Source organism: Plecotus auritus (assembly GCF_963455305.1).
Source record: "Plecotus auritus genome assembly, chromosome: 9".
Taxonomy (NCBI): Eukaryota; Metazoa; Chordata; class Mammalia; order Chiroptera; family Vespertilionidae; genus Plecotus; species Plecotus auritus.
Window position 1 is genome coordinate 42728100 of NC_137783.1, and position 14184 is coordinate 42742283.

The 14184-nt window shown below is 36.8% G+C and overlaps 1 protein-coding gene across 1 annotated transcript in view; it reads left to right on the forward strand.

The window, feature by feature from the left end:
- The first annotated feature begins 4235 nt into the window (after positions 1-4235).
- Positions 4236-14184, forward strand: part of MYPN (myopalladin) — a 99818-nt gene continuing 89869 nt past the window's right edge. The window contains exon 1 of the mRNA XM_080687962.1: positions 4236-4279. The gene's annotated coding sequence lies outside the window, so the exon portion shown is untranslated. The remainder of the gene's footprint in view (positions 4280-14184) is intronic.

Sequence of the window (14184 nt, forward strand, 5' to 3'; positions counted from 1 at the left end):
TACATGAGTGGAATAACAAATCAATCTCTTTCCTTTCTCTCTCATCAATAAAAATTAAAAAAATAAATAAAACAGAGTATAATGATATAGTATATTTTGGACAATCTCAAGGTATACTTCCTGAGACTTTTTCAGATCCCCAAATTTGCAAAAACCACAGTAGCATATATTTTTTTTCAGTTTCATCCTCCATAAACTGGGATAATGACCCATACTTCCTGGGTTGTTGTATTAAACTAAATTATATGTTACATATAATCAGCAAAGCTTGGTTGGTGTGGACCCTGGGCTGAGTCAGTTAGGGTCTCTTGGGTTGCTAAATAATTCATTTTGGCTTATCTGCCTTTCAAGAAGTTCAATTTGGAGTCAGTCACAAATAGTTGAAATCTTGATCTAAGTAAGAGAAATTTACATATGTCTTAAGTATACTTTTTATTTCTAGAAAAACAGGGAACTTAGTCTGTGACTTGAGCTTGTGTCCCCAAAACCAGGGCATGTGAGTGGACAGAACTGCCCCTCAGCTAGCTATGGGCAGTAGAATCTTAAAGCCAAAACTCAAGAGAAGCAGTCTGTGGATGCAAAAAAAAAAAAGCTGATTTCATGGGGCAGACAGAAAGCAAGGACCTGATATAAAATAAAGGTTGTACAAAGGTGGTTATAGAAAAATAGTAGTAAAATAGTTCAGGAGGATGTCTCTTATGGAGCATCTATGGAAGAACTCTTGGGTAAGATGGGTGCTGTAAACAGCTCCAAGCGTATTCCAAAAGCAAGGGGCCCCCATACCAATTGTCCCAGGAATTGTGGACATCCACTGAGCCAAAGCACATATAGTTCCTTAGTCAGTGACTGGTGCACAGTGAGCATCCCCAATCATTTTTAGCACCTTTTCTTATTTGAATTGATTCTTACTAGTATTTCTGTGTTAAACTAATATCAAACCCATTAATTGCAATTAAATCAGTTAATGTTGTTGAGAGTTTAGGTCATTTGCTCTTTCCTGACACACAATAAGTATTCAGTAAATATTAGTTGAATTGAGTAAATAACTTAGAACAACTCAACAATTAATATATTATTTTTTATGGCATGCCATGGACAAATAATTATTAAGTGCCTATCTTGTGCCATGCCTTGAGTTTAGAACTGTGTAGCCTTTAGAGAATTTTTTAAATGACTCTGATTCTCAAGGAGTTGATCTAGTTAAATAGGTGAAATATAAAATATATAAATGAAAAATTAGTTTAATTCAGCAATATAAGAAATATTGCAAAAAAACTAGATCACTAATTACTAATTGCATAGTAATTGGAAGAAATTGAACAAAGGCAAGGAAGAAAAAGAAGGCATGGAAATATTGGTAGAACCTTTTGACTGGAGACAAGAATTTCTGTACAAAAACTGATTGTTTATATTTTATAGGTTAGGAAGATCACATTTGTGATTATACCAAGACTTTTCTTATTCTTGGTTGAAATTTGCATACTATTTCAGGCCAGTGGACTGTATAAATAGACTTAGCTCCAGCTCAGTTTACACTGTAGTAAATGTTTGTGTTAAACTTATCTGTAGCATTGTCTGTTTATTTATTCATTTTATTGACCTTGTCACCTACATTTTCAGTTAAAGCTTATTGTCTAGGTTGGCAGATGAAAGGAGAGGATATCTGAAATATTAACAGGAGACTGGTTAGACTAGGCTTTAACTAATCCATTCTCAGTTTGAAATACAGAACAATTGCGTGATAAGCAGAATGAATAAAAAGGCAAAATAAAAATGGGTTTCAAAAAAAAAAAAGGAAGAAATAATAAAGCAAAAAAAAGGGGGGCAATAAAAAGGATTTCCAGGTCTTCTTACATTAAGGTATGCTGCCTTTCTTTGATAGGAAGTTTGTTAAAGCTAGAAAACACCAAGTGAACAGATTCATAGGCAAATAAAAATGTGAATTTGGTGAAAGTTATAAAATACATATTCATTTGAAATTGCTATGGTTTATATTCTCCAACATGTTCCTCTATACTCTTCTCTCCTTGACAAGTTGCTTTCATTCAACATTTACTAATTTCATGAGAGGTTTCAGGTAATAAGATGATAACTTCTCAGAAATGTGTATCAGCACTTGCTATTTTAATTTTTATTGTCTTCATGGTGAAAGTAGCCCTACACTTAGTCTTACGCTATTTTTCTGTTCTCTTTCTAGTTTCTGTTAAATAAACACCAAGACCCTAAAATCAAATTCATAGCTTTAATAACCCTTTGCTCATCAATACATATGAAAACAATGGTGGATTTCCTCCTTCGGGTAATTTTTTAATTTTTGAACTAACCTGCATCGTTATTCTTCACGAGAAGGCAGTAGGGGACAATGAAAAGAGAATCCATTTTAAACTAAAAGGCCTAGGTTTGAAATCACCAAGCTGCACAGCTCACTGGTTGAGTAACTTTGAGAAAGCTAAACTTCTTTAAGCCTCAGTTTTCTCCTTGTCCTATGCAGCTAACAATACCTTGCAGAGTTGCTATGAATAGTAAATAAGAGATAACTGAGGCTGCTCAGAGCGTAGAGTATACTCGGAGGAAATGTTAATTCCCATTTCCCTTCCTTCACATTATTAGTGTTAGTGTGGTTATTTGGGTCATGTTTAAGAACAGTGAACTTTGTTTTCAGCTTTCTGAAATGTCGGTGCTGCCCAAAAATAGAATCTGAGTGGAATCACCCAGAGGCTGGCATACTGGTATTTAAGATATTTAGTGCTAAGGTTGTGAAGAGAGAGTATGCCAGCTGTTATTTTTCTACCCCTAACTTGCAAAAATTGTACTGACCCGTATTGATGTGCTGAGTAAGAAAACCAAAGCATTTACATTTACTTTTGAAACAACAAAGCTCCTAAACTGTCTCTGCATAATGACTATCATAGAAAGAAACAAAAAACTAGGTCTGTCAAAGCATTCAGACTGCCCTCCAGTGCCCTACCCTTCAGTATTCATGCCTAATGCATATCAATTCATGTTCTCAACTAAAATATTGCAGCTAGAGTGTATCTGAAAGCATTGGTGTTTTCCTTCTATATTTGCTCTTCTATTTGTTTGTTTGTTTAGTCATACAAAAGAATTTCAAGGTTGGTTTTCGGTCAGAAAAATTATAAACTTGTAATTCGCCATAGCATTCCTTTAAAAATACTTACTAAAAGAGAGAGTATGTTTTACGTTCATTTTTGCCCTTCCTTTTTCCCCACAAATACCTTAAAAATGTGAACATTTAAGTATTTGCAGTAGTTAAAGAGCATAGGTTCAGAGTTAGCCTTGGATTTAATCCTGGCTCAGTTGCTTGGTTGTTGTGTGACCTTGGGCAAATTTTTAACTTCTTTCTTAAGCCCCAGGTTCTCATTTGTAAAATGAGAATTATAACATTACCTACTTCATAGATTGTGGAAGGAATGCATAAAATAAAGCACAATGTCTATAAAGAGCTTAATATAGTGCCTGGTACATAGTTAAGGAATGTTACCTCATTTCTACCTACATGATATATTCATGTGTGTTAATATATAATCATTTTTTAATGTGGTGAAAAGTATGAATCAATTGTATACCTTCAGGACTACACACTTAATACTAATTGTTCTGGATTTCTTCAGTGACATAATCATAATCACAAGGTGCTCTTTTAAAAAATTCTGGGAACATATTTTCTTCTTGAAAATAATACTTTCTACAAATTATAAACTTTGATATGTGCTACATATCAAAACCACAAGTAATGGAAATCTTATTGGGTTTTCATAGAAACCACATGGTAAAGTTTTTATCTCATTAATATTATAATAATTGGTTGTTTTCCATAGGTAGTTTGATAAATATATTTACCATAATCTAAGTTTTGTATCAAAAAAAGGTATTTACACATTTGCAACATATATGTAGATATTTTGTGCACTCTTTATGCTCTTTTTTAAAAAAAATATTATCCTTATTATCCTTCTCATCTAGTCTAAGGAGAGATCCAGAAAGTCTGTTTCCTTAGTCATTATCCACCCCCACCATCCCTTCAAGCTAAGAACATCATGCAGACTCGAGTTATTAAAGTTGATCTGAAAGAGCAATCTGTTCTAAATGACTGTCCCTGGATCTGCAACGGAACCCTGTAAATACCCTTCATTACTCTGTCGGGGCAGTATCACATTTCTTCATGCTACTTTTGTGGCTGACACAAGTTAGGCAGTGAGATTTAGTCTTTGGATGATCCTCGTTGATTGATGTAGGAATGGTGCTTCTTCTGAGACAGGTAACCCGAAATTTATTTTTCAGTATAATGTTTGAAAATAGGTATTCTGTTTATAGTTGTTGTTTTTTTAATCCTCACCCAAGGATATGTTTATGGATCTTTTGGCGTGGGGAGGGCGTGGTAGGGGGGAATGAGAGAGAGAGAGAGAAACATCAATGTGAGAGGGAAACATCGATTGGTTGCCTCTTGTACACACTCCAGCTGGGACTGAAACCACAGCCTAGGTACGTGCCCTGACTGGGAATCAAACCTGAGATCTTTTGGTGTACGGGACAATGCCCACACCAACTGAGCCACACTGGTCAGGGCTGTTTATAGTTTTTAAAAATGTTTTTATTTTTTAAAAGTTAATAGGTTTTGAACTCATGTTTTAAAAATGTTTTTAGTTTTAGTTTTAGATAAGCATTTTCAATACCATTTAGATAAAAAAAGACTATTTTTAAGGATTTAATTGTATTTCTCAATTACATTGTACCATGGAAGACCCTTTATAACCTACCATACATACATCATTTCGGATGGTAAAAAACTCATCTCTAGTGTGACTATTTCTATCATTAACAAAAGTTAAAAATATATATACATGCTTCTGTTCTTTAAAATAATACATAGAGGTTTTGTTTTTTATGTATCTGATATTGGAGAGGGGTACCTCAATATAAATCTACGAAGTTTTTTGAATCCTCACCTGAGGATATGTTTTTATTGATTTTAACATTTTTAAAAATTGATTTTAGAGGAGAGGAAGGGGAGAGAGAAAGAGCAATATCAATGTGAGAAAGAAACATCCATTGGCTGACTGCCTCCCATTTGAGCTCCAAATAGGATTTAACCCAAAACCTAGGTATGTGCCCTGACCTGGAATCAAACCTGCAATATTTTGGTGTACTGGATGATGCTCCAATCGACTGAGCTATCCGGCCAGGGTTAAATCTACAAACTTTAAACAAAACATATTGAAACTTTGGTGTATGTGAGCAATTTCTTTTAGAATTAGAGCCCATTGCAATATGGAAAGAGAGCAAATATAAAATTTTTTTATGAATCCACTAGCCCAGAAATTCTAGCATGCTTATCCTCTAGAGAAAGACTTCCTCTGTCAGAGATCTTCCAGATTCCTTGACATTCTGTAGATCATCCCAATGCGAATGAATTGTTTCTGTAGCTGAGTGACTGTGTTAAGAAAACAGCTGAAGACAAGCACAGGATCATGTTCAAACCATAATAAATGCATGTGTTGGATGGGCTACTTAACTTTATGGGGAAGGCTTAAGACATGTAACCTTTTGCTTGTTTGTCACTTAGAAAATTTGTTTTTATTTATGTTAGATTGTTTTTAAGTTTTAAAAATTATTCTTTGTACTAATGAGCTCTGGTAAAATCTGAACTAGTAGTTTCTGGTATAATGTTTATACGATTAGTACTGAGGATACACAGGATAGTGGCTGCATTATCTGGGAGCAGAAACTAATTTTTAAAATATAGAATCTACAATATGAGTTTGAAGTAAGCAAGATGCCCACAATTTCTGAGTATTATTTATTTAAAATATTTATATCTACCTTTTTTTCAAAGAGCTCAAAAAATTTTGTACACTATCTATATATGAAATGTTATAACTATGAGAAGAGAAATATTATTGCTATTCAGAAATTCTTTGGCTCTTTCTTCTGTAACTTCTATGCATTTTAAGTCTTTTTAAGTTGTTCCTATTGATTCCTAATTCCACTGCCCAACCAACTCTATTGTATATTTCAGTATGGGTCTCCTCAAAATTCTATACCTGGGTGAAAGGTAGAGTACCAGGCTTATCATGGCAGAGCCTGCAGGGAAGTAGAAATGTGTCTACTTACGGTTTTTGTAAGCATTTTCCTTTTGAAAATCAACTTGTAGCATATCTATTTGCTACCTGAAGTAGAGGTTCCAGCCCAGGGCTCAGTGATTGAGCATTGACCTATGAACCAGGAGGTCATGATTCAATTCCAGTCAGAGCACATGCCTGGGTTGCAGGCTTGATCTCCAGTAGGGGGCATGCAGGAGACAGCCAATCAATGATTATCTCTGATCATTGATGTTTCTCTCTCTCCCTCTCCCTTCCTCTCTGAAATCAATAAAAATATATTTTAAAAAGAAAGGAAAGAAGGAACGGAAGGAGGGAGGGAGGAAGGTAAGGAGGGAGGGAGGGAGGATCCACTTTCCCATGTTCCTACCCAAGACCTGGTAGCGTTTATCTTGATTATGCCTCGTGTTCTGACTGGGATAATGGGAGAAGATCCTCTCTTTAAATATAAAAAAATATTTTTGGAACATCTACATAAATTGAAAATGCAGAAACACAAGTAGTCTTGAGGTTAGGATTAGCACAGGATTAGGTACAGTGAAGATCTAGGTTACTGTGATAATGAAAATGCCTATCCGTGTAATTCAGCTCTTCTTGTTTTGTTTTGTTTTTAACCCAGATTATTTAAGTTTTCCTGAATTTTTTTTTTCATTTTGCTTGTATAAATAAAAAGCTCCATAACAAAAGGTGTAGTGAAAAGTCTGATGTGATCACAATAAACAAAGAAATTTTATAGCTATTCAATATCCTAGGGAGTTTCAGGATGACTGAAAAGAATAAAAACTCTTAGTAATTTCTATGAGGTCAGGAATTTTGATATATTTTTTTGCACTGCTTTATATCTACTACCTAGTACATGGTAGACATTAGGTAAATATTTGTTGAATGAATAAATGAATGAATGAATGAATGAAAAGCATGCTACAAGCAGTTGTGTGATTTAAGAAAGCTAGATTTAAACCAATTATTTCATGCTATCCAAATCTACGAGTGATCCTTTAAAAGGAAACAAAAAACAACAACCAATGGCATTTTTCTGAATTTTCAAAACCCAGGCTTCTACCAAGATTGATGATGATCATGATGTTATTACACTCTTAATTTATACTAATCCATAGGGTTAACTTTTTCTTTCCAAATTCATATTCTGAAAATGTATTAAATTCATATCAAAGAACCTGTACTTTGACAAAGTAGGTTTTTGAGCAAATGTTGGTTTGGTTAAGGCTTCTTTTTAAGGATTGGGAATGCTTATGAAAGAAGACAGCTGGCATAGGATAATATATGAAAAAGTTATTCCAGATACTAACACATGAATAGGAGTTGTAAAATATTATATTAAATAGTAATTTTGACTTTTAAATAGTATATGATTATTTTATTTCTGAAAAGTATGTTCAAACTAATTGTTACTGGGTTTATTCTAAAGCTGTTTTTTCTTCTCCATCTTTTCTGTGATCTCTACTTAACAATTTTTAATATTAGTTAAAAATGATTAAGCTCTGCTTTTGCTAAGCTTTAGGACAAACCATTCAAAAACTCACAGCTTCATATTGGTTCATTCATTTTCATAGCCAAATTTTCTAAAATGTATTAGTGATTAAATGAGAGTCAATTTCCCATTAATTAAAAAATGAAAATATTGATATGTTTAAAAAATAATGCCATTTTCTTTGAAAGATGGAATGTGGTATGATAAACTTAGTATTAATTTCAAACAAAAATCAATAAACATTGGGCCTCTAGCTATAAGAGAAATTCTATAGGTAGAAAAATTGATTGACCCCCCACCACCCATAGGTGCTGACCTGCTATGGAATCCCTTTGCTCAGTTTTCTCCTATCCAATCAGGTGGAATGTTTGACAGGCACATGGTTTATACAGCTCAAAATAACTTGGGACCTGTGAGCTGACAAATGCTCTGGCTCCGGTGGTGACAGGTTGTCCAGCTTCTTACAGCCATCTTCACTGAAACTAAGGTTAACTCCTCACTCTCTATGGACGACTACTTTCTATTTCCAAGGGCGTGAAGAATTTTCTTTTTCTCCTGTGCATTCATCTAAAAGTTCTCCTTGGATAATTATCATCACAGTGGAGTGCCTGGGTTGGACATCCTCATCTGGGTCAACTAAAAAAAGAAAGGTAATATTCAGATTTAAGTTCTCAAGTGTGTTTTGTTAACAGGGCACTGACAATGGGAAAGGGGATATTTCCGAGGCCTAAATACTGTTATTTAGAGTAAAACCTAGGCTAGCTTTCTAATTATGTATGATGGGACACAATATCACATGCAAAATAAAGTTCTGTACATGTAAAGATTTTGGAGGGGATTGATGAAATTCCCAGGGATCAGAGCCTACTTGGGTACTAAGGAAAAATATCTCAACAGAGGAAGTCACGACATGCTGCATATATCATTGGAATTTCCACACATTCATTTATTACAATAATGGTGTTTGTATAGAGAATATACGTGGAATGCCTATTTCCTTTTTATAGGAAATAAAATATAAAATAATATTACTCTATACTGAAAGACTTGCATTTTATATTTTTTTATCATGTAAGAGGATATGCTTGCTATATTTAGAGTTGGGAGATCTGCTCCCTGGATTAATGTACACAACAGCTGCAGAAAGTTTTGCTCAAAGGACATTGCTCTTTCTTTCTCCTTTCTCTCTCTCTCTCTCTCTCTCTCTCTCTCTCTCTCTCTCTCTCTCTCTCTCTCTCTCTCTCTCTCTCTCTTCAGTTGCATCAGAAAGACACTTGACAGTTAGTGGCAAATGTTTGGCCCGGTACATTGCACTATTAGCAGTAATTAAATGCACATCTTGCATTATATTTTAAAAACTGTATAAGCAAAGAAAAAGAGAATGTGGGTTAATCTGTATTTGCATTCCCCCAAAGTGAACATTATAGTAACAATGCTAAGAAATTTTGTTACTGTATCAACATATTTTTACTCATACTTATTAAAAAATGCTAGCATTAGTTTGAAAGAAATAAAACAGCTATTCTGTTTTCTTTCTCTAAAAATTACTATGATTCAATTACTTTCACAGTGGTAATGATTAAATGAATTCTACAGGCTCTAACATAAAAAGTTGTTATACCTTTTAAGTCTCTCCTTAATAATAACTCTTAGGTTCACAGAAATTTCATAATCCTTTTCTAGGAAATTGAGAATGCATTTACTTATAACTATAAAAAAATTTACAACAAAAATTAAAATATGCTGTCTGACACATGATTTAACAACAAGCAAAATATGAAAATCAAGGGCATCCCAGGAAATCTGAAATATATGGGCACTCTACTTACTTTGTCAAGAGACAAAATTATAATCATTACAGAATCTTATAATAATGGACTATGAAACAAACAGCTGGACACTATTCAAATTCTGGAAGTTTGTCCTAATTCCCACTTATAGAATATGGATAATGCTATTGAAACTCGTAACAATGTGTTAAAACCCCAGTGTTCCATTTATCAATTTTGAATACAGACTTTGTTACATGTTTCTATTACAATGTGTTTCCTGAAATAGACTCAGAACTGCAATTCATAAATAAAAGAAACTGAATGAGTTTTTATGCAGACATGGTTTTGGAATTCGTAGAGATGGTTTTTCAAATTTACGTTTGCAGGAATGGGACAGCAGGTAAATCAGGTTTAATTGTGAAAGGTCTTTAATGAACTAAGGTTAATATATGAAAAGGTGACAAATTTTTAAATTAAAAAATTTTAACAGATAATTCCTATTTGTAATAGGAGTAATAAACTCAGCTCACTAACCTGAAAATATAAGACAAATAATACTGCTAATCCCAGAATAATTAGTTTCCTTCATTGACATTGAGATGTGACAAAGGCATTGCTTGTCTCATGGTGTTATTGCCAAGTCAAAAAAGTGAAAAGGTTTTAACAAATTCTCTCTCTTAAGAGATGAAGAAGAATCAAGCACCATGGAGATCTTTTCTTAAATTTTTATGGTGCTTCATAGTTGACACGGAGCTTTAAAAACTACTAGAACATTGCATTTTTGCCTAAGAAAACAATCCAAGTAAAGAGAGAATGGTCTGTTTAGAAATTTGAGAGCATATTTTCAGCAGATACATTTTTGATGGGCACAAAAGTTGGTGTGACTATACCTGCAGTCACTAAAGAGTCCTTAGAGCTCATGTATATCGGAGTCACCTTGACAAGCTACACATTCCTCTGCTTAGAGTCACAATACACTCCACACTGTGGGAGGAGCCCACAGAGCCTTCCCACCAAGTTCTTGAACTAGAACTAGATCTTGAGATCTGGAGCCTCTCTGGGACACTAGCTCCTCTTCCAATCTAGCACACGTATTATGTCAAGGGGGGGGGTGTCTTTTTTCAAACCCTTAATCACACAAAATGACAAAAATATTAAGAGACCGAGAGAGGACAAAAATGTTAATTTTTTTCTTATTTAAAATGAATCTTTGCGTTCATGGGGATTGAATAGTTTCCTCATTTGGGATTTCCTATATATTAAGTTCATCATGAATAGTGAGATCCTAAGAGCGATGTAAAACTTCCCATGCCTATCATTTTTGTGACTACCACCAAACCCTTTTTTGGTCCTAGATTCCTGAAGTCTTCTTGCTTGCCTTACATTAGCCTTTCTATGGGTTGTAGAATTTACTTTTACTGATTTCTTTGCTATCTTTCAGATTAAATACTAACTTTGGGCTCTAGGCTTCAGTATCCTTTACACTAATGGTTCTCTATGTGATTATCTTCTTCTGTATATGAAAACATACATGGTATGTTTCATAGTAGCCCACCTCCCCTCCTTTCATTCAAACTAAATCTTTACTTTCTTGCCAACTTTCTATATTTACCAATTTGATTAAAACAATATAAGAGAATGGCTTACACACCTTTGGCCTATTACCTAAAAACTTTTTCACATTTAAAATGCCTGCCCTTGAGGTATATTTCCTTAATTAAACAGATTCCTACTAATTCTATATATCACCTCTGCTGTCTCTTTATTTCAACACTAGTGACCTGGTGCATGAAATTCATGCACATTAAAAGGGGATTAATTAGAGGAAATAATTTAATATTGCTATTTGCCCTTTCTCTATAATAGAAGTGTCAGAGATGAAAGAAAATTAGTAAAATGTATATGAAAACCTTCCTCCTATCAGTCTGGGGCACACCACAGGACCCAGAGTCAAGTCCTCACCCACCCACATGCACCTCAAAATCGCATGAGACCCAGACTCGGCCGGCCCCCCCCCATTGGGCTAGATCCAGACCCGGCCAGTCCCACCCTTGTCAAGCCCTGCTGGGCAGTGGGTGTAGCCTCAGGTCCCCTGGCCTGGCGCCAAGATGGGAGGGGGGTGGCCTGAGGTCTCCCAGCCCAGACCGTGGCGGGGGAGGGGGGACATGCCTTGAGGTCCTCTGTCAAGCCCCGCCGGGAGGGAGGTACAGCCTCAGGTCCCCTGTCAAGCCCCTCCGGCAGGAGCGCGCAGCCTCAGGTACCCCCGCCCAGCACCAGGAGGGGAGTGCAGCCTCAGTTCCCCTGTCAAGCCCCACTGGCAGGGGGGCGCAGCCTCAGGTCCCATGTCAAGCCCCGCTAGGCGGGAGTGCAGCCTGAGTTTCCCCGACCCAGCACTGGGGGGGTGCACCTTGAGGTCCCCTGCCAAGCCCCGCTGGATGGGGGGCACGGCCTGAGGTCCCCTGTCAAGCCCAGCCAGTCAGGGGGGCACAGCCTCAGATCCCCTGGCCCAGTGCTGGGGCGGGGGGAGCAGCCTGAGGTCCCCTAGTCCAGCACCAGGACGGGAAGCGCACCTTGAGGTCCCCTGTCAAGCCCTGCTGGATGTGGAAGGCGGCCTGAGGTCCCCTGTCAAGCCCCACGGTGGGGCGGGAGAGGGCGTAGCCTCAGGTCCCTGCTGATTGCTCGTTAAGGCTCCTTATGGGAACTTGGCCTCAGCTGTGGGTGCAGCCATCTTTGTGATGGAGTGATGGTCATTTAGCATATTCCCTCTTTATTAGATAGGATTATCTTCTAATGGACACATTTCATTTGTCTATATTTTATCGGCTGTTTTTCCTCTTAACAAACTGAAAGAGGAATTAAAAGAATGGGACTTATTTCCATATTGTTACTGATGTATTTCCATATATCTCAAGTTCTTACTTGGGTAATGTAATATATACTAATTTACTAATACCACTCACACCAAAATTAGACTAGAAATAAAACAGATGGGGATGCTCACTGTCATAGTGAGGGGATGATTTTGTAACAATGAAGAAGGATTTACCTCCAAGTGCATTCCATCTGCAGCCAAATTTTAAAAAGATGATATGTACCCAACTCTGCTCCACTAGTCTATATGTAATGGGATTTGGTTCTTGGCCCAGCAAGAGTTTCTCCAGAACTGATTTAAATACTTCTCTTGTGTGCCATATTGGGGTATAGAAGACAAGACAAACTGGTCAATACCAGCATTAAAGAGAGGGAGCAAAGTCTAATTTTGTTAATCATTCTTTCCCTAAAGAACATTCTGGTAATTGCCCGGCCAGCATAGCTCAGTGGTTGAGTGTCAACCTCATGGTTCGATTCCCAGTCAGAACACAAGCCCAGGTTATGGGCTCAATCCCCAGTGTGCGGCATGCAGGAAGCAGCCAATCAATGATTCTCTCTCGTCATTGATGTTTCTATCTCTCTCTCCCTCTCCCTTCCTCTCTGAAATCAATATACATATATCTATTTAAAAGAACATCCTGGACAAAATAATTACACATAAGCAGAAAGGAGTTACCTTAAATTTGTATAGTGCTCTACATTTCTGAAGTGCTTTCCCAAAGAAAACTGTGAAGAGTAATGCTGAGTTAACATGAATGAAGAAATACAGTCATTTGCCGCTTAACGAGCATATGCTCCGAGAGAGGCGTTGTTAGGTGATTTCATTGGGCGACCATCACAAACCTGGATGTTCTAGCCTTTTAGCTAATTGTATGTGCTATACTTTTATAAGACTGGCAGCATAGTAGGGTTATTTACACAAGCATCACCACAAACACATGAGTAATGTAGTCTGAGCCCTGACAGTTGACGTTTTATGTGTGTGTAATGCAAATGCCTGATTACCCAGGCATCTACTAAGGCTATCTAGAATAAATACATTGCCAGTCTCAAGATTAGATAAATAACCAAGCTGCCTCACCCCACTGAGGTGCCTTTGTTTTAGAAATCTTGGTTGATTTTGATAACTGACCATTTGGGTTACTTGATTTTTCCTCTTCCCATGCCTTAAATTATGGCTCTTATGTATATTTTCTTAAAATAAATGTTTTAAAGTGATTTTTAGAGAGAGAGGAAGAAAGAAAGAAAGCGAGAAACATGAATGTGAGAGCAAAACATCAATTGGCTGCCTCCTGCATGTCCCATATGGGGGATGGAGCAGGCAGCCTGGACCCTGACCGGGAATGGAGCTGGCAACCTTTTGGTGCATGAGATGACACCCAGCCAACTAAGCCACACCAGCCAAGGCATGGTTCTTATTTATTTATTTATTTATTTATTTATTTATTTATTTATTTATTTATTTATATTTCTTGTCAATCCTCACCCAAGGGTATTTTTCCATTGATTTTCCGAGAGAGTGGAAGAGAGGGGGAGAGACAGAAAGAGAGAAACATTGATGTGAGAGAGACACATCGATTGGTTGCCTCCCATATTTGCCCCAACAGGGCCAGAGATTGAGACTGCAACTGAGGTATGTGCCCTTGTCCAGAAAAAACCTGAGACGCTTCACTCCTTGGATCAGTGCTCTATACACTAAGCCAAACCATCCAAGGGCTGGTTTTATGTTTTAAATTCACCAATAAATAGTGAGCCCATGAAAACCTAGGCTACCACCCTCGACTCCAGTAAAAAGGGAATGCCAGGCTCCTGGCTCCCTCTCTTTCTCTCTCTACCTGCAACCTCGCTGTTGCTCCATGGCATATTGTGTATGCTCCAGGGCCTGTAAGTAATAAACTCTTTTTTTGTTCCGAGTTTTCTGAAGGCTATC